We start from the raw sequence: 26,678 nt of genomic DNA, 5'->3' as shown, positions 1-26,678 counted from the left end.
TTTCAATAGACGACTCGGTCTTTTGGAAACTGTGGCCTCAGGATTATGTTAGCATTTACAGGGCGTTTCCACACTAATGCTTAAAAAAAAATGAACCAAGGGAAACTTACTGGGCAAGTGCACCTCCCTTATCTGAAAGAAAACCATCTTCAGTTTCTACAGAGAGATCTGACAGAGTCCACAACACTCACTGTATTCAACAATGCATACAATGAAAGGTGGCTGCATGAGACAAGTGCAAAATAACTGGGTTTGAAAATTCACTGCTTGTGACAGGAAAACCCGATGTTCTTCGTTTTCAACGCAAGATCTAACCTGGTCACAAAGACTCCAGCCATGCAGACAGATCTTCAACTCTGAAGGAAATTAGCTTGTTAAGTAAAGGGCCTACATGTCAGCTTCCAGCTCACCAAAACCAGCAGCTAAAACCAGACAAAATGGTGGCTATAATCAACTATTCTTCTGCACATGCCCCAAAATCCATTCCCAGGTCCCTGGAATTGGATTGAACCACGTACTTTACTCTTCCATTGTCAAATGCTGCCTCTACAGTATTAGTTTTGTCACTGCTCAGCAAGAAAGGTACTGTAGCCAGGCAGGATAAGCCTCTGTCATTTTGCAACATAGCAACAAAGCAGAGTTTGTGATCGACAGATTCCTTATCAGGAGTTCACTGAAGAGTACCATGAGTGGCCAGGAAATTGCGATAATGATTTATTGATGGTTAAGGTTTATTTTTCCCCCAAAACAAGAGGGTCTAATAGATTCCTAGAGCATTTTTAAATCCTTCGGAAGGTCTGCTGACATGTCCCAAAGTAGTAAAATGTTTTCCTTTCACTTACACATAGTATTTAGCCTGCTGCATAGTTCTAGTACTTTTCACCTTAAAAACATGAAACTGAAGGTCTACAACTGTGCGTTTGCTCAAACAATGGGAAGTAATTGCAATGCTGTAGTCACCACCCTCCAATGATGCTGACTGATTTTGGCAGTGACAGCAAGACCATTCTCACATTAAAGGGAGAACACATCATAAAGGACTCCAAAATCCCCTGCAGAGCAGATTCAAACCATTCACAGGTGATAGCAGCTTGACTATATGGATTGTGCTAGATCAGCCTGTACTCTTACTGGTATTGCTAATGTTTCAGTTGACAACTGCTCAATACAAGTAAGATGAAATAGATGTTGACTTTTTAAAAATAGATTAGAAGAATTAAGGTTCCAGATCCTTTGAGGTCAGGAGTTTAAAGCAGAAAAGGTTAAGCATAATAGTCCAGCCATTGAAGTGTGGGCCAATTTGGTGGACCAGCTAGTGGTTTTCTGCCAATGACTTCCCATGTCCTTAACTATATGCTGCCATAACATACTTCAAAAGTCTCCCCCATTTGGCAACACCAATTCAAGTAACATTGATTAGACATACAACATTCACGAACATTACCAACTAGTATTTACATCAGATTTGTTTCAAAGTGAAATGCTCTTCCAATCACTAGGGCAGACAAATTCCAGGATTTTCTTCCTTATTCATTCCTGGGGAGTGAATGAGACTGGCTAAGACAGTATTTGGTGTTGATTAATTGCCCTGGAGACAGTACTGATGAGCTGCCTTCTTGAACTGTCGCTGTCACGGGTGTGCAGATAAACCTACAGCACTGTTAGGAAGGATTCTGACCCAGTGACAGTGAAGAGATGGTGGTTTTCCTTCACCACACCAGACAAAATGTGCCTTGTGAATCTTTTTATAAAAGGAGCTGGCAGCAAAACAACCACACAGTGAGCAAGAGAGCAGACTGTCCCTTACAGTGGGGAGGATTGCTCATATATCATCTGACTGTACTCTGACGCTCCGCACTCAATGTCATAGGGTCGTATCAGATGATCTCTGCCTGAAGGGAAGTCCATAGTTCATTGTCAGAGCTGCATCCTGAGCCAGTTCTTAAAACGGACTCAACAGGTGGTTGGCCTATTTTACAGGGAATGCATCAAGAAAAATCAAATACACGGGTTCTGGGAGAGAAATGTTTGCCCCTTCACCCATTGGATAACCATCTCAGCAAAACTGGCGTGGATAGAAAGTAGAAAATCTTCCAATTAGGTACACAATACTACAAGGCTGCTCATTGACAGAACCTTTGGGGGTAAAGAGGCATTTTCTACTGCCTAGACAGGATTGAAAGGGTTCTGTATCATGCTCCAGGCATTGTGCTTGGATGGACCTGGACAGACAGCTCAGTTTCACAGGGCCTAGAAGCTCCAAAAAGCAAGTCTCAGACTACACATGATCTTCCTTACTGCTGCTGAGGCCTGTGAGAAATCTCACGGCAACAAGTGATCTCAGGTTGCCTCTTAGCAGAGGATGTCCTGCAGATTGTGGTGACCTGTTCTCAGTACAATCCCTAGGGGCAAGCAGGGGTAAGGGGAAAAAACCACAATAAAAGCAGCTGCACATCACCCTCATAAGGCAATCTGTGTTACTAGAAGCCATTTCACGAAGCAACTGTGTATCAGTGCTGTCCTGCCATCTTCAAAATAAACAAACTTTAAAAAAAAAGGTGTCAGGGTGACACTATCACCTCCTCAAAAAGGTTATCATGCAAGGAGAACACAGTTTCAATGATGTTCCCAGGAAGCAGCATTGTAAACCACAGAGTCACAGCCAGCGGTGTCACAAATCCCTGATAGCTGGATTCAGCCTGCCTGCAGATACAGCCTTTTTCAGTACCAAAGAAAACTGTGCGCAGTCCCTGTTGGGAGAGCAAGAGCCATTTCCCACACCTTCAGCTCTCTTTTTACTTCTCCATGAATCACCTCATGCTACATGCTCACGGAGTCAGGTTGCTGTTGGGGAAAAGCATCAAAAAGCAGGTGAATGAGAAGGAAGAAGCAAGTGATGGGGGAAGAAGTTGACATGGAGGAGCATTCAGAGACCACTGCCAACTCTGTTTTCCAATCAATTCAACTGCACATCAACATCATCCTCCCAGTCTTTTCCCCACCTCCCTCATTATGGTTAATCTGCATGAAGGATAGGGGGGTTAAAGTGATGGATGAACATTAGCCCCTACGATTATGGAGGCGAACATTTGTAGTTCATAGCAATGTCAGAGAAACAATGCAAGTGTACATTCACCAAGCTGGCAATGATCCCATGACAACTACACAGATTTCATCCCCCTAGTTTTTCCTTGTACAACATAAAAAGTAATTAAAAAGGTGCCAGTGTGTTCCCCACACACAAGCTCAGTGCACCAAGGATGGTACCTTCTTCTGCATTACAATTGGACACACAAGGAGAGGGTAGAGATGAGAATAGAAGTGTGTATTCTTGAATTCACTCATCTCCATGGAAAACCACTCCTAGCATCCATGCTCAATTGTGTATGTTTACTCAAAGTAAGCGGTAATAATTTAGGAGTCCTTATAAAAAAAACTCAGAGCTGCCATTTTATTAGAGGAGGATTTCTTTTTAAATGCCATTGCTGGATGACAGGGTCCATGCCACTGTCAATAAATATACATAAAACCCAAAGAGTTGGTGAATGGTAAATACTCAGTGAAATTTAAAAAAGGGCAGCTGAAGCAGTGCAAAGAAATATTTTGAAGTCAGTCATACAGCATGGAAACAGACTTCAGACCAATTTGTCCATGCCAACTAAGTTTCCCCAAACTTAGCTAATCCCATTTGCCTGCATTTGCCCCATATCCCTCTAAACCTATCCTACTCATGTACCTATCCAAATGCCTTAATATATTTAACTGTAGCTGCATCTACTACTTCCACTGGCAGTTCATTCGATATGTGAAACACCCTGTGTGAGAAGATGTTGCCCCTCAGGTCCCTTTTACAATCTCCAGTCTCACCTTAAATATATGCCCTCTAGTTTTGAGATCCCTACCCTAGGGAAGAGACCTTTGCTATGTACTTTATCTATAGCCCTCATGATTTTATAAACTTTATGGTCATCCCCTCAACTTTCCATGCTTCAGTGAAAAATGCCCCATCTTATACAGCCTGTCCTGTAACTCAAAACTCCAGTCCCAGTAACATCCTTGTAAATTTTCTCCACTGTCTCCTGGTTGGTAATATACTTCTCACACCAGAACTGTACACAGTACCCAAAAAAACCTTACCAATGTCCTGCAAAACTGCAACATGACACCCCAACTCTCATACTTAATGGTCTGAGCAATGAAGGTAAGCATGCCAAACACTTTATATACCACAAAAACCCAAAAGAACTGTGGATGCTGTAAGTCAGAAAACAAAAACATTGCTGGAAAAGCTCAGCAGGTCTGGCAGCATCTGTGAAGGAGAAAACAGAGTTAACGTTGCGGGTCCAATGACCTTTCCTCGGGACTCTGAAGAAGGCTCACTGGACCTGAAACATTAACCCCACTTTATATACCACCCTGTCTACCTGTGGCAGTAAAGAACAATTACTCGACTACTGCTGCCATTAGAGGATATCTGAAGCTGCTGTTAAAAGACAGCCATTGAACAGAAAAGAACAGTCATCACCACTGAAAGTTAGAGGAATATTGCAAGGGGCACCTCATGCCACTGAAAATTTCACAAGAAAAGCCATAATCTTGAACATTGGACTGTTTTGCAGAGGACTAACAGTAATAAGCCAAAAGCTTCTTTCTTAGTTTGTTCATGGGATATGGGCACCACTGGCTGGACTAGTATCCTCAACTGTCCATTCAAAGAAGTGGTAGTGAGCGGCTGCCATTAACTGCTCCAGTCCTTGTAGTGCAGACTCACCCACAATGTTGTTAGGGAGGGAGTTCCAGGATTTTGGCCCAGAAACACCAAAGAAAGTGATATATTGCCAAATCAAGATGTGGAGTGGCTTCGAGGGCAACCTGTAGTTGCAGTTGTTCCTATAATATCTGCTGCCCTTGTCCATCTAGAGGTACAGGTCATCGATCTGGAATGTGTAACTCAAGGATCTTTGACAAACTATCACAATGCATCTTGTAAACGGTATATACCGCCACTACTGTGCAGCTTTGATGACATGAGCAAATGTTAAGGGTATTGGATGAGATACCAATCAAATGGCTGCTTTGTCCTGAAGGGTTTAAACTTGAGTGCTCTCAAAATGGCAGTCAAGAGTATGCTACAAAATTTCCAATTTGTGCCATACAGATGGTGCACTTGTAAATGATGCAATAGGAATAATGTGCTCTGCACCATATTAGCAAATTGCATACACTTCCAAAATGAGCCACTGGACAGAATTGGAAATTACCAGGTCACAAGTAAATTTAGAACCAAGGGACAGCTTCATTGCAATCAAATCCACAGAATCCCTATAGCGTGGAAACTGGCCATTTGGCCCAACAAATCCACACCAACTTTGAGGAACATCCCACCCAGATTCATCCCCCACCCTATCCCTGTAACCCTGCATTTCCCATGGCTAGCCTGCTTAGCCTACACATCTTTGGACTCTGGGAAGAAACCAGAGCACCTGGAGGAAACCCATAGTGTGAGTGCGTAAGCTCCACACAGGCAGTTGCCCAAGGTTGGAACCGAACCTGCTGTGAGGCAGCAGTGCCAACCACTGCGTAACTGTGCTGTCCTCATGTATAGACTTAGGCAAGTGTACTATTTAGGAATACCCAGTTTCATTGAGAAACTGGGGGAAAACAAAATAATTTAAGCCTGGGCATCAACACGGTCAGGAGAAAGCAAGAGTTGAAGTGGCCATTGTTCCATGATGTCAATAAATGGAGATTTTAGTCAACCATGTAAAATTTCCTAGCAAAATAAAAATAAACAGCAGAAATTATATTTCTCATGTCATAAGTACAATTGCAAGCATTCCAGCAAGTCATTTTATGCCTTGCCCTTTTGGCAGAAATATAAAATTACATGCAGCATGGATAGAGCGAATACATATTGTTGCTAGCACGGGGCGGGGGGGGGGGGGGTGTGGAGAGAAGAGAAGGGGAAGGAGGGGCGTCACAGCTCCCTTCCTATTTGAAACACTGTTCCTCATTTGGTTGCAATTTGTTTCAAACACCTAAAAACATTAAGTAAAAAACCTAATTAACCAGTCCAAAAAAAGACAAATTCAAAGGTTTTATCACCCATTAGCCCAGAAAAAAAAGTGCAACACCAAAAAAAGTACAAAACACAACTACTGAAATTACAAAGGATGAGATGGTGAGGGGTGTCGTCAACTATAGATAAATGCAAGTGCGTAGATATTAAGAGTCTTTTGGGTTGCAAGACAAAAAAGGTGTCCCAAGTCCAACTGTTTAGCAGTTTGTCTATAATAGTGGTGAAATTTGTAGATCACAAGACCTGTGAATAACAAATTTTTCCCCAAATTGTTTTTACTGTTACTGCAACTGAAAATGACAGGCAAACATACAGAAACAGAGAGGGGCACACAGTGGCCTAAAGGAGGGGGAACAGGGAGATAAAGAGCTTCCAGTAACTTGGTCTTCTCAATTTGGGTAGCTTTCTCACTCCTTCAGCATAAAAAACTGCTGTTCCTTTGTAGATTCTGCTGCTTGTGTCATTGTTGCATTTCAGGCTGGAGAGTTGCAGACAACATTTCAGCTCAATATCTGCAGTTACTGAGCACAAGAGTGAAACAAGATGTAAACATTTCATGACACTTTCACTACCTTGATTTAAATAACACTTTCAAGGCAACATAGCCATCTTCGGTCCGCCTTCGCCTCTCTCCCTATTTATTTCAGAACTCTCTCCCCATCCCCCTCTCTAATGAAGGGTCTAGGCCTGAACATCAGCTTTTGTGCTCCTAAGATGCTGCTTGGCCTGCTGTGTTCATGCAGTTTCATACTGTCATCTTGGATTCTCCAGCATCTGCAGTTCTTATTATCTCCGATCACACTTTCAAGGCAGCTGGCTTTATATATTGCGTGCAGATTCCCTGGGTTTATTTGCTGATCAAAAAAGATTGCTGTGATCACCTGTGTCCATTTTTGGTCCATGGAAGTCTCAGGAATTTCAAAAATAAAGTGAAACAACAGAAATTGATCATTGTGGCAAAAATGGACTAACAATCACTTTAGACACTATCGCACCTATACATGTTTGCGGTCCTCTGGTCACTGCGTCCCCGACATACCAACTGAAACTGTAATGTCTTTCAATCCATCTCAATTAAGTTTCTGCAATTGGAGCCAGATAAATATTTTATCAGGGATAGAGCTGGAAATTGTTACGAATTGCTACAAATTGACATGACCTGGTATTTTAATGGGATAATGGTCAGCATACTTGCTTCTGTAGAAACACCACGACTTTCGTGCAAGTTCAGAACATCCTGCTAGTTTCCCCTAGGGGCTAGGATCATCTTTGGGGAATTAAATGGTTAGGGGGAAGAACAGTTTCACTTAAAACTGAAGCCAGTACTCAGGTACTGTGGCGAAACTATTAATTCAGTCCAAGGATAAATTTATGGTGATTCTGGTCACTGTAAATCCAAACGGAAATTCAGTTTTGTCTGGGGTACGCTACTAATTAAAAACAAAGTTGCTGATTTCACTAAAAAATTTGCATTTTAGTTTTTTTTTAAAAAAAACGAACATAAAGCTTGCATCCTAAACAAAAGCGTCTTTCATTTCCTCGGAACTGTTCCTGTAACTCTTGCAGAAAAGTCCACAGAAATTCCAGCGTAACAGTGCACTCCATGGATCTTCGGTCAAGGTGCTGCAGAAATTCCAGGTCATGAGTAAGTCGTTAGGCCTTGCCCAGTATGCAAGATAGTTACCGTTTCTGAATTTCGAGAGCTATCGCTACAAAACGAAACTCTTCAGCTGGAAGATTCGGCACATCCTGTACGATGGGCGTGATTTCCTCAATTCGTGAATGTTGGAGGCGTCTTTTTCCCTGGCGTTGCGTTATTCACAAAGCTGTCTACAGAGCTGAAGCACGTCTCTTTAACATGACAGAATCCTTCAGTGTAATCACGGTCATTGTGTTGATGCATCCCAGTCTGACGTTCCCCCATCAACATTAAGTGGTCTCGAGGGCGCATTAGTGTAAAACGCGCCAGTGAGCACTAAAGCCAAGTACTTCTGAGAAGGCCTCAAAGAAGCCACAGAATACTAATCTGGCTTCTGGCCACTCAACATAGATTTACCTAAAGTTGCCCTTTTACATAAAAATGAACAAAAATCCATTTGAGGCAACTTACTGGCAGCCTTTTCATTACAAAATTAAAAAAAAAGTCGTACATTGCTAACAAAAATAGCCATGTACTCTGTGCAGATCTTAAATCAATTGCTTGTAAAGTTTCAACCTACAGCTATATTGGAGATTATAATACAGTACAACCTAGCTTGAGCCATTTCTTAAGAAGCAGTCATATGTAATTTCATTGGAACCAAACAAATCTATGTTCTATGTTCTATGTAACATGTTAACCACACTAATACTTTAATAATATGAAGTAAATACCTGTAGGTCATAAATGTTAACAATTTGCACAAAGCTTTATGTTCAGCCCTATTATTGTCTCAAGCTCCTAACATTATTTCTATGTGTTATTAAACCTTTTTATTGGATGATTCATGGCAGATCCACATCCAATAAAATAAACATACCGGCATATTTTCCTGGCATGGAATTAGGACAACACAGTGGGTGCTTCTAAATTGTCAGATGGGATGTATTTAAAAGTGTACAAATATAACATGACAACTTAAGCACATTTAGATCTAATCACTAAACATATTTTACTTAAATTGGCAATTTAATTGTTCCTCACTGATGCACAACAGGTTGTGCTATAATGCCAACAAATGACACCACTAAAACAATACCACAGTCCTAAAAATATGCTTTGTTCATGCAAAAGTCACAGTTTTCAAAAATTGTATGTTAAAGGACTTGATCAAAAATGGGAGATTCAAAACACAGGAAAAAGCCTTGTGGTCATTATTCCAGCTGTCAGAGGCCAGCCATCGCAGTCCTTGGTCATACTCAAACTAATAGAGCACAGAAGGCAGCCAGTTGGTCCATGAAGTCTGTGCTAGCTCTATGATGATCGATCCAGTTACTCCAGCTCCTCACAGTGCTATGCTTTCTTGTTCAGGTACTTAATTTATTAGCAGGTAATAATCAGATCTTTATCAAATATTCTGGAGTCCAAGCCACTTGTGGCTAAGACAAAAATGGATTTTCTTCAGGATTGTCAATCACCTTAAAGCTACTGCCTGTGGAGTTACTTGGGAAATGTGAATTGTTCACGTCAAGACCGATGTCCGTCCAAGTGTAATTATCCCAGTTAGCACATACAATAAAATGCAATTGTTTAATAATTGCAGCAATCATGTCTCAGTTAATCTACAATAGAATTAGATTCCAGGGAAGGAAATCCCAAAACAAACATACCATCAAGGAACAAGAGTAAACACTTGGTGCTTTAAGCCACTTAAAAGCAGATCAACCACGATCTCCACTTTAATCTCAACTTTACATTCATACAGATCCCCAATCTTTCATCCTCCTACTAATCAATGGGGGTGCGGCAGGGGTGAGAGTTCTCATCTCTGCTTTAAAATGGGAGATGCCCTTACTTTTAAGCTCTGAAGGCTTTGGGAATTATTTCCCTATGTACCCATTTCTTCCTAGAATGCTGCACTTACCATATATCATCTAATTGTTGACACACTAAAAAGTATTATTTTAATGAAAAGGTAGCACTCAGTACAACCAAATTCACTTCCTGCATCAATGACCTGCTTTCTATCCCACAGATAAAACTGTGATTGCACAGCAATAATTCCAGCGTTCAACATCACTCAGCTCCTCTGAAGTTGTAAAATCCAGCTCAGGACTTCAACATCAAGGCTTGGAGTGAATCAGACACTAACATTCACCACTGATCAGAAGTTAAACTTTGAACATTAAACAAACTAGAAGAGCAGAAGGTGATTCACCTTCGGTCATAACCACTCTACGATGTACAAGGCTCAAATTCACCTGGATGGGTACAAAGCAAAAATTTACTGTGTTCATTCAGGCCTTAGTATTCTAGCTTCCATCACTGGTGTAATAACTTAAGCTGTGTACCAGCCATTCGCCTGCAGTTTATCAAAATCAAAGCTCCTTGGACAATATCTCCTAATCCTGCAACCTCTCTCCTAGAGAAGGAGAAATGCAGCAATGTCATAGGAATTCCATTATCTCCATGTTCTGCTCCAAGTCAGACATCATCCTCACATGAATATGCATTATCGTATCATTGTCTGAAAAATCTCAGAACTCTTGATTTAAACACTATTGTTGGGATTCGATCAAATGCAATAACAACTGCCAACAAACAAGGCAACCAACTTCTAGGTTCTTATGGCAACAAAATGATGGGAAGAAATGTGCTCCTGTTTACACACCCACATTCAGAGAATAAAATCTTACCAAACACAACTGATTTAAGCAAATTGAATTGTAATCTCACATTCTGAGCTATATTTACCCACTACACCCTGATTAATATTGATCTTTTGCATTGCTACGTACCAATGGCAATAATATTGCTACATATCTGCTTCTTTCCTTAACAACCTGGAATTGCTGGACTAATGGAAAGTAACCAATTAATCATCAAGATAGATTACAGGCAGTTTTGTTTTTGGATTTCAGCCAACTCTGGAGCTTTATGAAAAGTGGTAGGCACGATCTAATCCAGGGACACCCCACTCGCAGGACTGGCAAATTTCACCAGCATGAGATAAGGATTATAGGTATCAAGCCACACCCAGCTCTCCAGACTCTACCAGTACGCCTGCAAGGGGTAGGCGTCTCAGTGTTCCATAAGTTTTATTGGAGCTGGGTCAGATTCTCCACTATTCATGGTTCACAACTGCACACAGCAGTCATGAACCAGAGTCGGGATCCAGGAACTTTTGAAATGTGAATCCAAAAGATATTGCAGGCTGTCCCCATACCCCTTCATCCAGTCTACATGGTGTAGAAAACCAGCCACATAAAGATGGCAACTATTGAAATGCAGAGGAAAAAGTAATCATTCAATGGAACGTGAACTGCTTTTTGGAAGCTGTATCCACTTGACACTTAGTCCTGTATGAATAAACATACACAGAAAAGAATAAATTGTAGCCTCAATCAAACAAACCTACCAACTCAGTTTCTCCTGACGCCTGCTGAGCTAATGCATTTGAGAGTCTTGGAGCTCAGCCAGGTATTCATAATGAGCCCACACAGAGAATCAGACATCTGTTGCTGCATTCCTGTTCCCAGATGGGAGCAGAGTGAATATTTGACTGACCAAGATTCAAATGCTCAAGAGGGGCCTCAGGGTGCCTCTAGTCTGCCGTTCGGATCAGTGAACTTGACTCTCTCCTGCCCCCACCTGCCCAGAACACAAATTGCACATTAAATGGAAGCAGATCTGCCAAGTTGGGAAATTTACCAATTTGAGCTAAGCCCCTTGGTAGGAAAATCTGCCCCCCCCCCGTCACTTTCTCATTAAAATTTTTATTAATAATCTAGTATCAAGTGATTAGTCTTTACCCTGTAAACATACAAAGGTGTAATAACAATCATTAGCTACTCGACACTTACGAACTCCCATCTTACAAACCTTGTTTACCTGTGCTGAATTTAGAACACTTGCTGCTTGGCCGAGAGATTGAGACTTTATGAAACAAATGACTTCCCTTACAAATTTGAGATTAACATGTTAAAATATGCTGTTTAAATTTTACAGCTTTTTAGTTATAGATTATTATTGAACACAGATGGGTCCATGTCAGTAAAACAGCATAAATGGTGAATGCAGCCAATAAATTTGAATCAAAGCTTTTTTTTAAAAAAAAATTATGTAATTTATGATGCACGTGTTACAAACTGGCAGTCTCCTTAGAGGACTGCTACCAACTTCATGGTAGAAGAGAAACAGGTCAAATACTGAATGACAGATGTTTCTTCTCATGAAGAGAAATCCAATCATGTTCCAAGATACAGCAGTCCTAACTGCAGCACATGGCAGCTTTTGCTAGCGCACAGATTTATGCAGCTTTTGGCAAAAGTACATTTCCAGTTGGCTTCGTCAGACTGTGAGGGGGAGCGCATGCGGGGGAGAGGGGGAGCGCGCGCGCGGGGGAGGGGGGGGGGGAAGGGAGGGGGAGCGCGCGCGCGGGGGAGGGGGGGGGGGGGAGCAGAAAATTGGAAAGAGGCTGAGGCGTACGTCCCAAATTTACCTTTAGCAACCTTGAATATTTGCTCCATTGCTCCTGCTCAACTAAAAATGTTATTTTGATTTCCCATTAAGTACCTAGAGATACAGCTTGAGATGTAGATGACAACAATCTTAAGCAACAGTATTTGGGGCAATGTAATGCAATCTTAAGGATTGAAAATGGAACATTTACTACTTTTTGGGACCACGTGTAAACATTAAGCCTGGTCACTATCATTTAACAAACTTCTCTTACAGTACCAAAAGTGCCTCCAAATTATCACAACAACTCTTCAGTTTCCCCAACTGAAAAAAGTGATCAGTTAGCATGGCTGCACTCTGGATCTGTCTGGCAGATGGCATGTAGTAATGCCAAAAATCAGTATTAATGAGGGTATAATTGGCACATATAGCCCAGAATTGGAGAGACTAATTCAATTTGCTTAATGGTCAGTCAGTTGCGAATGATAAATGCCCTCCCATCTTCACTCCGACCTCATGTTCTACTATTTTTAATTCCTCCTTGAACACAGATTTCCATTAATTCTTAATTGCTGAAACTCCCTTAAATGATGTGATAGAACATATATTTAAGAGTATGAAGCCAACACAGACACACTAAGGCCAAGAAGGGAGATCATTCTTCAATGGAGTTGAGGACAGAAACCAAAAATCAGGAAATAATCTGACCATCTTCTGGTAGAAGTGAGATAGACCTGAGTTTGACTTTGTCCAGCATTCTCTCAAGGTAAGCTTGCAGGTTGAGTCAGTAGTCAGAAAGGCAAATGCAACGTTGGCATTTATCTTGTGAGGACCTGAATGTAAAAGCAGGGATAGACTACTGAGGCTTTAGAAGGCTCCGGTCAGGCCTCTTTTGGAGTATTGTGCACAGTTTTGGACCCCATATCTTAGGAAGGATGTACTGGCCCTAGAGCAGGTTCACGAGAATGGCCCAAGGAATGGATAGGTTAACATATGAGGAATGTTTGAGGACTCTGGGACTATATGCATTTGAGTTTAGAAGGATTTGGAGAATCTAATTGAAACATTCAGAATACTGAATGGCCTGGAAAAAGTGGATGTTGGGAAAGATGCTTCCATTAGTAGGAGAGTCTAGGACCCACGGGGCACAGCCTTAGAGTAAGGGAAGACCTTTTCAAATGGAGACAAGGACAAACTTCTTCAGCCACAGAGTGGTGAATTTATGCAATTCACTGCCACAGAAGGCTATGGAAGCCAGGTCATTGAGTACATTTAAGACTGAGATAGATAGGTTCTTGATGGTCAAGGGGATCAAAGGTTACAAGAAAGCAAGAGAATTGAGTTAAAGGAACTTATCAGCCATGAGTGAAGTTCAGAGCAGACTCGACGGGCTGAATGGCATAATTTCTGCTCCCACATCGGATGGTCTTATGGACTGTGTGTGGAGTTTGCATGGTCTCCCCATGTCTGCACAGGTTTCCTCCCACAGTCCAAAAAAAAAGTGTGGTTATATGGATTGGCCATGCTAAATTGTCCTGTGGTGTCCAAGGTTCTGTAAGTTAGTGGATTAACAATGGGCAGCGTGCAGTTACAGGGATACAGTGGGGGGGGGTAGGTGGTGGTGAAGGATGGTCTTCAGAGGCTTGATGCAGCCTCAATGGGCCAAACTGTAGGAGTTCTAGAATTCCGTAACTGGATCTTGAAACTGGAAGAGCTCAGCTTACTCCACAACATGTTGATGTAGTCACTATGACAGGCTGATTAACACCATTGTAACTCATGACAAGTTATGAGTTAGTCATTGCCTTGAACACAAGAATTAGAGAAACAAATTGCCTTCGGCATCATGAGCCATTGTTTTCCAAGGATTAATCTCACTTCCTTTTGGTTCTGCTGTTGCACACTCCTTGCAGTTTTCACTGATGCATCCAAGCATCGCTTGTATTGTCATGTTATTCTTTAGAGCTTCATTTTTCTTCAGCATTCTGTTAGAGAGTGGAGGTTTCACCACTCTTAAAACTCAGGAATCGCAGCAGCTGTTCCATTCAAAATCCAGGAAAGACCAGGTCGCCTTAAATGTCCTACCATGACATTCCATGGGGATTCTGGCAGAAAACAGGTGGAACAAGTAGGGGAGGGGAAAAAAAAAGGTATAAATGGTGATTTATGTTGCTTGCCTTCAGATTTCTAATGGCCCCCTGCTAAAGTTACAGTGAGAGTCTAGCAGAAACTTCTCAAAGGCCCCTTGTCTCCATGACTGGGAATTTGTCTTACAGATTTTTTCCACAGAAATATTGGGGTAGATCAAAATTACTTGACATTTTAGGTGTTTAAGATAATGTTGATTTATTAAACTTTCGTAAAGAAAGGAAGCTTTAAGTTAAGATTAAGTCATTCATTTCAGAAACAAAGAGGGGAAGTTATTTAGCTGTCTGGGTGTTCTATTTTTGGAAATCTCTAATCTGCAGAGGTGGTGGGAGAAGGGGGCATTGGTAGGTAGAGGACAGATGATTTTTAACAGAGAAAGATTTCTTCCTCTTTGCCAAAAGATTTATTAAAACACAAGTAGGAACATCAAAAGAAAGACAGGCAATTTCATGGAGAATGGTTCTGAACCTTGACATACAACTGAATACAGAAGAGAGAGTTCACTTAAGTCAAGCAAAATGAAGCACTGAAACAAGTTTGCAAAACATGCTTGTGTTTTCTGTTATTATGTGAAAATAACTAGTGACCGAAGCACACTGTGATTTTACCTGTTACATACAACACACCCCAAAATTGGAAAAAACAAGCTAATGATTTGAACTCCTTGAGATAACAAGGTGTAGAGCTAGATGAACATAGCAGGCCAAGCAGCATCAGAGGAGTAGGAAAGCTAACGTTTCTGGCCTAGACTCTTCATCAGAAATGGGGGCTCCGAAATAAATAGGGAATGAGAGGGAGGCAGATTGAAGACAGATAGAGGAGAAGATAGGTGGAGAGGAGACAGACAGGTCAAAGAGGCGGGGATGGAGCCAGTAAAGGTGAATGTAGGTGGGGAGTTAGGGAGGGTATAGGTCAGTCTAGGGAGGACAGACAGGTCAAGAGGGAAGGACGAGGCTAGTAGGTAGGAGATGGGGGTGGGGGTTTGAGTTGGGAGGAGGGGATGGGTGGGAGAAAGGACAGGTTAAGGAGGCAGGGACAAGCTGGGCTGGTTTTGGGATGTGGTAGGGGGAGGGGAGATTTTGAAGCTTGTGAAGTGCACATTGATACCATTGGGCTGCAGGGTTCCCAAGCAGAATATGAGGTGCTATTCCTGTAACCTTCAGGTAGTAACATTGTGGCACTGCAGGAGGCTCCATCCCCACCTCTAACTTGTCTGTCTCCTCTCCACCAATCGTCTCCTCTATCCATCTTCTGTCCCCCTCCCCCCCAAATTATTTCAGAGCCCTCTTCTCCTCCCCTATTTCTGAAGAAGGGTACAGGCTCAAAATGTCAGCTTTCCTGCTCCTCTGACGCTGCTTGACCTGTTGTGTTCATCCAGTTCTACACCTTGTTATCGCAGATTCTCCAGCATCTGAAGTTCCTACTATCTCTGAAACAATGTGAACTCCTTATCTGTTGTACTAGAGATTGAAGAAGGATACATATGAAAAAGACAGGAGTCACCTATCCTGATCTGAAGGGATCATGGTTATGTCTTAGGTTATAAGTATAAGGTAGTACAGGTGAATTTCCAAAAGAGGGGAGGCCAAGGCTAATTTAAGAGAATGGCTAGTTCTACTGAATTCAAAGGGGAATCAATATCAGATAAAAATTGCTATAGTCTCCTGTTTCCAACAAAGAGCCCAACTTCCTTAGTGGCAATCGGAACTCGTGTTTGCAACATTCAGAATAATTTCCAACGCTCATTTGTAACTTTCAAAAGAATATTAATATCCACCTTGCAGTTGGACAACCAGGGGGGTACACAGTGGGATTTGACTAACAACATATGTCACAATAATACAAATTCATACTTATGGCGCATTATCCATTCATGCAATCCAGCAGCTCATTTGCTTTTTGAACCGAGTGAATGATTATGCTGCAGCTTTCATAGAATCTCCAATTATAAAATAACCCAGGTCCTGTCCACTCCTGGATTACTCATCACAACTTTGTTCTGTATAGCACCATTTGATTGGTTTCTCCTCATCCCACTTATAAAATGTCATTTAAATGTTAAGAACCAACATCAGATCTCCTCACGGTCTTCTTTCTCAAGAAGAATGCCCCAACCTGCTTAATCATTCCTCAATCTGATAAAGCTTGTCTGTAATTTCACCTAAAACTATGAAGGCCACTTTTACATTTTATTGTATTTTGGTACAATATGCCCCAGTTGAGAAATTGATGGAAATGGCAAACAAGTACTGATCCCTCTGGGCTCCTCCCCTTGCGAGTCCAAAACCTCTGCTCAATTCTTACCTTTTGTATTGTAGGAATCTTCCAATCCATTCTGCTACCTGGCTATTAATTTTAACTGCGATTCCTTCCATTATTTAAGCCAAATGACATTTGCATTCCCTATTAAAGTTGACTGAAGATTAAAACCATCTCTATATATACTGCTATAAAAGAGGAGCAGGAAAGTTTGATGTTTCAGGTCGAGACCCTTCTCCTTTCTGAAGTAGGGTCTCAACCAGAGACGTCAAACTTTCCTGCTCCTCTGATGCTGCTTGGCCTGTTGTGCTCATCCAGCTTCACACCCTGTTATCTCAGATTCTGCATCGGCAGTTCCTACTATCCCTGTATGTGCTGCTGCCAGATTTGCATTTCAATCCTGTGTGATATTGATACATTTGATCTTCAGACTTGTTCTACAAGAAAGTGCAACATAGACTCAAATGTTGTTGCCATTTCAGTACCGCGAGCTGCATGTCAAAATGTGGCCAACCACATGACTGAGTTTTTGCTGGACAACCAATGATATAAACAGCAGGTCAAACAAGATGGACAGAGAAAAATTGATTAGTTTTACTGGAACAGACAAATTTTCACTGTACTTAACCAATCATGGAATACAAACATAAGCTCAGTGCGAGGCCATCATGTTCAAGCCAACTCTTTCATATTTGTGCAAGAACACACATACTGGGAGCAGGAGTGGGCCATTGGGCCCCTCAAGTCTGCTTGAACTTACAATAAAATCATAGTTGATCTTCATTTCTGCCCGCATAACCCTTGTCAAATCAAAGTTCTGTCTAACCTAGCCTTGAACACGCTCAATGGTCCAACCTCCATTCCCAGAAAGCGAAAGAAATTCTCATCTTAGTATTATATGGGAGACCTGCTCATATTATACTATGACCCCTCATTCCAGAGCTCCCAACAAGGTAAACACAGGTAATGGTGGATAGTCCAAAGTAGACTAAATCCACATTTCATTGACTGGGCATGATTGATTGTGTGGGAACTAATGGAGTCCAACTGTTCATTGCTGTCATAAAAAGGATCATGCCTTGTTATGTCTACTTAATTTAGGTCAATTTCATTTTAGTGGATGGTAGCTAATCCTGTCAAGGAAAGACTCTTCACACGATCTGTTACCTAATAATGCCACAGCATTCCCATTTTGACTGCACACCTGGCAATTTCTGCTTGTTATTTACAGATGCCATGCCCAAAATCAGGCAGAGACCACTAATGTGTACAGTGAGTAGCCTTTCACTGGCTCAAACTGTCATTTGTTTGGGGATAAAAGGTACATACAGAAATCCATTTCCAGTCTCATGACAGTGCCATCACATAATAATAATAAACACAAAGGTACGCATTGATCCATAGTCAGATATCAGGGAACGACAATGTGACATACTCTGACTTGTAAGAAATCCCCAAACACCTGTACTGAGAAAGTTTCCAATACCCTGACACTGCCACTTGTGCCAGGTAATCAACAATTCCAGTTATTCCCAGATTAAAACAGAGTGGTAAAAATTCACAGAAGGCAATGCGAAAGAGAAAGGCTGGTTAATGCTCCCAGTGAGGCCCTCCATACTGAACACAGTGAGCCATGTAACACACTCTCCACGTCCTTCAAGCACTTGAAACCTTAGCTGCCACTCTATCAAAATTCTGCTTCCGATGAGGGGCCCTAGGGAAAACCTCTTGTCCGTATTCCCGACTGGCTGCCTCCTGTGCGCTTCTATATCTCAGACATCCAGGCCAGAAGCTCCCAGATCAGTTAACAGGCAGACTTACTTTCTCCACCACCACCACCCCCACCCATACCCCACCCCACCCCACTCCGTACACACACAGAGCTTAGAAAATGTAACCAGATTGCATATATAAGGTGCAGAACCAGGCATTGGCACTGCACATTCATGAACCATTTGCTCAAAAATAAAATTTCAGAATTGCAGAAAATTAGCACATTCCAGTGTGTGCTGCCTAATGCTTGGCGGTTTGTGGGGGGGAAAGAATGTTGGGGGGGGGGGTGTGAGGATCTGTTACTGCGATTACAAGGGGTGCTGCTGAGTGTAACAAATTCTGAATGAACTCCAGGCGATAATGGTACAGATACCAATGACTGTCTTGGAAGAATGCGATGCAGTTAACCCGATCTTAGGTGTAAATTGCTGAATTAGCGCCAGTCTGAACCTATATGCATCCCTTCAGTGTCCCTGTGATCAGGTACAGGAGGGCAATTGGATGTTAAGAAGAAATAAGGGGTGGGTGGCGGGGAAGATGCTGCGCCGGAGGCGAAAGCGCCCGAGATTTGTAAACTTCACTCCCACACAACAGCAGCGGTTGAGAAAAAAAAGTCCTCCCCCCATCAAATTCAAACCCAGCACTCAGCTAAGTATCCCTTCTCCCAGACCATCTCCTTCTCCACACTCCTCAGAAGCCGAGAGATAACACAACATTTTAAAGCTCAGGGCTGCAAATACTGGACCTTTGTCCAAACCGGAGCTGGACCGGGCAACCTTCCCCGGGGGGTGAGGGAAAGAGTGCCCACAGTCAGAGGCTATCTGTAGGACGGTCCACGGTGTGGACCTGGATAACATCACTGCCAGAGCTGCAACCAGCTTCCTTTACAATCCGGCTGACACACAGAGAGAAGATAATCCAAAGCCCCTTCTCTCTCCCTCACGGCTAAACCTCAAAATAAAACTCACCCAAACACCTCGAGCTTGACACTACGCTGAAGCGGATTGACTGCGAGGAGCTGTAGTGGGAAGCCAGGCGCCGTTGGGTGTTCACACTGCCGGACTACAACCCAAAGAGAAAAACCCTTACTTCTCCCCCACGGTGGATCCGGCTTCCACAGAAATAGCAAAAGACCCACTGACGTCAGCCTATAGCTCCATGTGTGGCCAATTGGAGAAACAACTCAAGGGATGGGACTGAAACATCCATTAAAAACACACAAGCAGAAATCCTGGTTCAAAAGATCACACATCAGTGCATATTCCCGTACAGGGCTCTAGGCAGACAGATTCTGTAACACTTCCCACAGCAGACAACAGCTCTGCTTACACTGAGGATGCACAAGGGGAGTTCATTGTGCAGCAGCTGGGAGTTGGAACTTGGAGTAAGTGTAGAGAGGCGTCACTGCTGTCACTGCAGGTAACTCAGGCTTACCGAGAAAATAAACTGGCCTGAGGAGAGCAGCAGAGGGAGCTGCCTAACTAACAGCGGAAGCTATACTCCAGACCGTGAGCCATGTGGGTGCTGCATGAGTAGGCAGAGGGATATGGGGAGGCTAACTCAACAGGAGGCAATCAAGTAAAAACAGCAGATAATGGCAAAGCAGAGACATTTACCCGAGTCTCAGAAAGGATCTGGGCGTAGGGAAGGAGTTAATTTATTATTTCTGTCAGCATTGATGTGAATATTGTCCATCCCTATATTGCCCTTCAGAAGGTGATGGTAAGCCACCTACTTGAATTAAAAACAGAAATTGCTGGAAAAGCTCAGTAGGTCTGGCAGCATTTGCAGAGAGAAATCAGAGTTTAGAGAATCAGAGAAATCAGTTCTAAGGAGGGGTCACTGAACCCAAAACATGAACTTTTCTCCTCCACAGATGTTGCCAGACCTGCTGAGCTTTTCCAGCAACTTTGTTTTTGTTCCTGAGAAATCAGATTTAATGTTTTAGACTGAGAGACCTTTCTTCAGAATGGACTTCAATCATTTGATGAGCAACCAAGTGTTGTTAAGAAGGGAGTGCCAGGGTTTTGACCCAGTGACACTGATGTATTTCCAAGTCAGGACAGTGAGTGGCTTGGAGGGGAATTTGTAGGTGGTGCTGTTCCCCTGCATCTGCTGCTGTTGTCCATCTAGATGGTAGTGAATCTGGAAGGTATTTCTGTGGTGCATTTGTGGATGATATACACAGCTGCTACTGAGTGTTAGTGGTGGAGAGAGTGAATGCTTAAAGTGGTGGATAGGAATGGGTTATTTCCAGCCAAGTGGGGAGTATTCCATTGCATTCCTGACTTGTAGCTGATTGATAGGCTTTGGGAAGTCAGGAGAACTCCCAGTTTCTAACCTGCTGTAGTGGTCTCAGCCTTTATATGGCTAATCCAGTTCAGTTGCCAGTCTGCAACACATTCCTAATGGCAATACAAATTGCTAATGGTCTCCAAACTCCATTCAGAGGGCTTTTTCCGTTACTGGCATTTCTGGGATCACTCAAGCAGTCTGCTGTGCATTGCTATAATTCTTTTTGGTCAGTCAGGTATCCAAAATATGTTTTGAAAAAAAACTGAAAAACCCACATTAAGTATAAAGTCTCCATCTGTCTGATACACAGTCCATGTCTCCACTGTGTGAAACAACTCAGTTACCTAAGCTGGATTAGCAACCTTATTAACAGAGAGATCAATATTTTTAAAAAATTAATCAAAACTGCAATATCTTAAGAACTATAATGCATTTACTCAAGGAGTTATGCCAATGAACACTAAGACAGATGGAAACTGGACACATTACAATAAGAGGATGGGTGCAAAAATAGGAAATGACAGAAATAACTATTATTTCTATATCGTTTCTGTTATTGTTCAATATAAAGGCAGATTAGAACGTATTCAATGAATAAAGGTCAGGAGACATGAACAAATTTTTAATAAATTCTGATCAGTCCAGAAAATTGAAATCCAGCTAAAAGAACAGCCTGGTTATTTAACGGGCTTGTGATGGTGAATCCTTCCCGTTCAGCAACAACTGAAAACAGCAGATGTGGTGAGGACACCATCCTTTTCATTCTCATATCACTCTCAGAAAACTTATTAAAAGCTTAGGCCTTGTTCATTGAGATTGAACAGGGGTTTTAATAGTAACGTGGGCAATAATCTTTCCTGAACAGTTCATCTGACCCTGGCAAATATGTTGAATGGTGTTCATGACTAAGTGCTGTGTCTTTTTTACAGCAATTTTTAAAATAATTAAAAAGGAAATCAAAATATTTTCATGATATTTCATCTTCAGCTGCAACCTCATCGTAATCTTAATTTAGCTGCGTGCAGTGTTTTTAAGAACTGATTTATTTTGTTACTTATCATTTCCTGTTTGGCTTTCTGCAGGAATTTAATGTGATTGACTGTGCGGACTGCCAGCGATTCCCATTGAAGAAAGTTAGAAGCAAAGCGCAGTGAGAAAGTTATAATTCTCACCAGAATGATCACTGCTGTCCCACAAGGTTTTCTTCAAGATCAGTGGCATGTGACTTGCCTCACTCTTATTAAAAGTCAGGAACAGAATTAGGCTCCTCAAAGTGTATGAAGGACTACAGTTCGAAATTAGCTGTCTGCAACTATGCATTTCACAGCAGGAAACAGAAAAGGTAAGCTTTTTCATTCTGTCCGTTGTGTTTTTTGTTTGCAAGATCATCTGAAACTGAGTGGGGAAGAACCCAAACTATATTGAAAAGCACATATCAAGGCCCCTTTAACAAAGCAGGCAGAAAGAATAACCATGAACAATGCCCTCGTGGAACATGTACCTGGCTGCCAGGTAAGAGATGAACAAATCTGCCAGAAAAGAATTTTCCAGGCATTTTGTATCAGAGATAATGGGAACTGCAGATGTTGGAGAATCCAAGATAATAAAGTGTGAAGCTGGATGAACACAGCAGGCCAAGCAGCATCTCAGGAGCACAAAGCTGACGTTTCGGGCCCACACCCTTCATCAGGTTTTGAAAGAAAATTTCTGGAGAAGAAGGGTCTGATGAAGGGTCTAGGCCCAAAACGTCAGCTTTGTGCCCCTGAGATGCTGCTTGGCCTGCTGTGTTCATCCAGCTTCGCACTTTATTATCTCTTTTCCAGGCATTTTGTTTGTAATCAAGCCTGGAGCCTGGCTGGTTTGTCTACTATTAAAAATGATGTTACTCCATTGGCTAGCATGTAGAAAAATATCTTTTTTTCAATGAAAGATGAAAATGTCAGACATGTAACATGGTCAAAATGAGACAACAACACCAGAATGGGTTTATGAGACTTCAGGGAATGTTCATTCAGCAAAGATATGGTCTTTTTAAAGGGAAGTGAAATCAAGTTCTCCCGAAGTATGTTGGCCCAGTTACATGTTAAAGATCACTGTGAGGAAAATATTAGTGAGTTCTTTCAGTGTCTTATGCAACTGTGTGCACTCAATCAACAACCAAAATAAGATTATTTTCTCACTTGTTACGGTACTTTGCAATGCACAATGTATAGTACTTCAAGTGATTGTATGTGGGAGCACTGTGTCAGGTTTCTAAGATTCCCAATCATGGAATGCAGTATTCAAGGTATTTCTTGAACTTCCCAAACATGATAGTGTTAACCTCCTGACAGATGATTGGTGAAACTGGAGACCAAAAGCCAATCTTTATTCAGTTTTAGATTTATTCACAGTGTGAAATATTACCATGACTGTTGTACAGTGGCACACCAGTCACAATGTAATATGAGTGTTTAATGTTCTGGCGGCAAATTCTTGTCTGTATTATTTTAATAAGGGTATTAATCAATTTGTTTAAAGATAGTGCGAGCATTACAAGACAGAAAAAGAAAACTGGCATAAGTGTGTTAAGTGTTTGTATCAAAACAGCACTGATCGGAAAATATGCAACGTTGTTCCTATCCAGCTGGATTTTATTCTGTTTCTTTGTCATCAATATAGACACTGACTAGTGCGCTGCTGATTCTTTTCTGTACAACAATATTTTCATGTAGCAAATTTATAAACATCTCTTTTAAAGAAAGGATGTTGAATAGCCTTTGCAGAAAAGGCATTAGTAGATTACATGACCAGATTCTTGAGAACACCCCATGTTTGATGATGGTAGAAATGGTGATTTAAATTAAAATATGCCCCAGTGTATGTTAGTCATAATAAATTTAATTATGATTGGGCATAGTATCGACAGAAAAATCCTGAACATGTTGGTGTAACATTCCTCAACCGGATCAGTTCCAGGCATCTGGTATTCTATTTAATACATCGCTGGCCCCAATCGACATCAGGAATTAAAGTTCCTGATGTCGGAACCTAGTCAGGATAGATCTCACTCACTAACCATGGATACCTACATAATATTGAGGTAATATTGGGGATGTGTGAAACCTTCCCTGGCAATAGGATTTCTTCTGGTCAAATCAGCCACTTCTAAAGTCAAACCAAACAAATCAAATTTTAGTAGCATCGAATGTCTTTAATTGACCATCCACATTGACTTAGCTTTCCTACAAAATACCGTAAAAGTAACCAGACTGAGACTATGGTATAAAAAGGAGGACAATCCATAGTGTTTCCATTCCTGACTGGCCCTGTTGTGAAGTATACACTGAAATAACTCCATTGAAGCCAGTATCCCATCACCAAATCACCCTTTATTTACATGTGCACAGCATGTGACACTGACCCGGCTAGCACAGAGCCAGCTCCTAGAGTGAGCAGAACCCCAGATCCTCTGGTTTATATCTGTCAGCCAGGGCTCCCTGATTGAACCAGGTTAATAGCCCCAGTCAGGGAACTCATATTCTATGGATCCACCTGGCTGACATTGTTCCAATCACCACACACACATTAGGTGAGGATAATATCAGATTCACTGTGATGTCCTCAAGTGTTACATATCCACAGACACTATCGTCCAGGCTCATAAACAGAGATGAGTGCAGTAATGAACAGTGACAAGATAACTACTGATACAGGTTGATTTCCTTTCTTTTTTCTTCAGGGAGGACATAAAGGTAAGGAAGAGATTTGCCAGTTCTGAGGAAGGATCACTTGACCCGAAACATTAAATCTGATTTCCCACCACACTTGCTGCTCGATATGCCGAGCTTTTCCAGCAATTGCTATTTATGTTTCTGGAAGAGATTTACCACAATAAGTTGAGCAGTGAGGATAAAAAGAAAGACTTGAATTGATAGTACCTTTCACAATCAGCAGGCATCTAAAAATGCTTTACAACGAGTGGAAAGTTTTCGAAGCATTGTCACTGATGTAGTGTAAGTTAATATCCCTGTTCTTCCTCAGTCAGGTACCATGGAATCCTTTCCATTCACCTGAGATATTGTCTTACTTTAACATTTCCATCTGAAAGACAGTACAGAGCAGCGCTGAGTTGGTGCACTAAAGGAGCAGTCAAGATACTTTGTGCCGAACCCCTTGAGTTAGATTTGAACCTTTGACCGTCTGACAGAGAAGTAACAGTGTCAGTAATTGAGCCACAGCTAGCCTGCTTTCAATGGTTGTGTGGATAAACTGAAGAAGTTAGAACTGTTTCCATTGTGTAGAAAAGGAATTAATTTGGAAGAGGAGTTCGAAATTATAAAGGGTTTGGGTGAAGTTATTAAAGAGAAACTATTTCCAAATCTGAAAGATGGAGTGTTACAGGCTGCAGATGTAAGGAAATCGGCATGGGAACCAGAGGTGACATGAGCAGAAACTTCTTTAACACAATAAGTGTTTACAATTTGAAAGAGACTGCCTCATAGATGGGTAGATACAGATTCAATAATAGCTTGCAAAAGAATTGAATATTCAAAGAAAAAAAATTACAAAGATATGAGGAAAGAAGATGTGATTGGGGCTAAATTGCTTGCTCCTTGAAAGAGAAGGTGTGAACTTAATGGACTGAAGGGCCTCTTTGAGTACTGTATTGCCCTGTGATTTCATCAATCTAATCCTGAGGCGGAGGAAAAAGAAACTGTGCAAGGAAAATTAATGTAAGAAATATATTTTATTCTTTTTTGAGTTGGTCACATAGTGCAGTCCATTTTTGTACAGACAGAGGAAGTTCAAACCTCATTGCAGGATGTTGCATGTCTTCCAATCACCTTGGATTTAAATTTAATCAACAACCAGCCTCCTTTCTGCTCACTAGAGATGGTGATGTATGTCAATAAAAGCTGCCTCTGTCTCTATGCTCTCAAATTTGGACTTCAGAGTGATATTCTACACACACTTCCAAAGTCAAGGTCATTTTATGAACAGCAATTTTAGATGCTTCTTTGAAGTTTCCTATTTTTGAGAAGAGAATCCCTACCAACTATTAATAATCTCCTTCCTGTGTGGTTTCTACTTTTAGATGCCAAATCACATTCCATAGGAGCTTAATTTCCTGAACTCTGGGTCCACTGATTCACAAACGCCTGTTATTTCTCATAGAGTCGTGCAGCACAAAAACAGACCCTTTGGTCCAAATCGTCTATACCAGCTTGCTATCCAAATCTGAACTTGTCCCATTTGCTTTTGTTTGGCCCATATCACTGTAAAACTTTCCTATTAATATGCCTATCCAAATATCTTTTAAATGTTGTAATTGTACCCGCCTCTATTGCTTCCTCTGGCAGCTTGTTCCAAACATGCCCCTCAGGTCCATTTTAAATCTTTCCCCTTCACCTTAAACCTATGTCCCCTAGTTTGTACTTCCTTACCCTGCAGAAAACACCTTCTTGGCTACTCGCTCTATCCATGCCCCTCATGATTTTATGAACCTCTTTAAGGTCACCCCTCAGTCTTTGATTTCAAGCTAGTGCATAATGGGACATTTGTACTTTCAGATGCACTCTTTCAAAGCAGCTTTGATGGTCATTAAGTTCAAATAATCTCTCAATTGATCAGTCCACAAAACATAGTACCAATGAATAATTCCTGACAAGAAAAGTGCCATTTAAGAGCTTGATTTCATTGGGGAAGATCAATTTATTCCTAAACACAATAAATTTATCTAATTCCCTGTACTTGCTCTAAACAAAAACAAAAAGTTAACAGTCTCTCCACCCACAAATTATGTTACTTTATTGGTCTGAAGAGGTTAGATTTATTGTACTATCTATAGGGAGATTAGTGCAATGTTCTCTGTGACAAATCGCAGTTAGACAAAGAGCTAAATTGGATAAGCAAAGCAGTGGCGCTGTAAAAGTCAGATTTAATATTTATTATCTATGTAATCTTTGCATGCACACAGTGCCATGTCAGCAAGAAGTATTTAAGTTCAGTAAGAGAATCAAGGAAATATCAAAGCCAGGGAAT

The 26,678-nt window shown here is 41.5% G+C and overlaps 1 protein-coding gene across 7 annotated transcripts in view; it reads right to left on the bottom strand.

Annotated features, from left to right (window-relative positions):
* Nucleotides 1–19,678, bottom strand: part of LOC125451998 (neurocalcin-delta) — a 302,863-nt gene extending 283,185 nt beyond the window's left edge. For 4 of the 7 annotated variants that reach the window (XM_059645987.1, XM_059645988.1, XM_059645989.1 and 1 more), the window contains exon 1: nucleotides 19,328–19,660. The gene's annotated coding sequence lies outside the window, so the exon portion shown is untranslated. Of the gene's footprint in view, nucleotides 1–19,327 lie in introns of all 7 variants that reach the window. The other 3 variants (XR_009445749.1, XM_059645993.1, XM_059645986.1) reach the window with 3 other exon arrangements.
* Between the last annotated feature and the right edge of the window lie 7,000 nt (nucleotides 19,679–26,678).

The sequence above is a fragment of the Stegostoma tigrinum genome, chromosome 5 (genome assembly GCF_030684315.1).
Source record: "Stegostoma tigrinum isolate sSteTig4 chromosome 5, sSteTig4.hap1, whole genome shotgun sequence".
NCBI lineage: Eukaryota > Metazoa > Chordata > Chondrichthyes > Orectolobiformes > Stegostomatidae > Stegostoma > Stegostoma tigrinum.
This window is presented reverse-complemented; position numbering and strand designations above follow the sequence as displayed.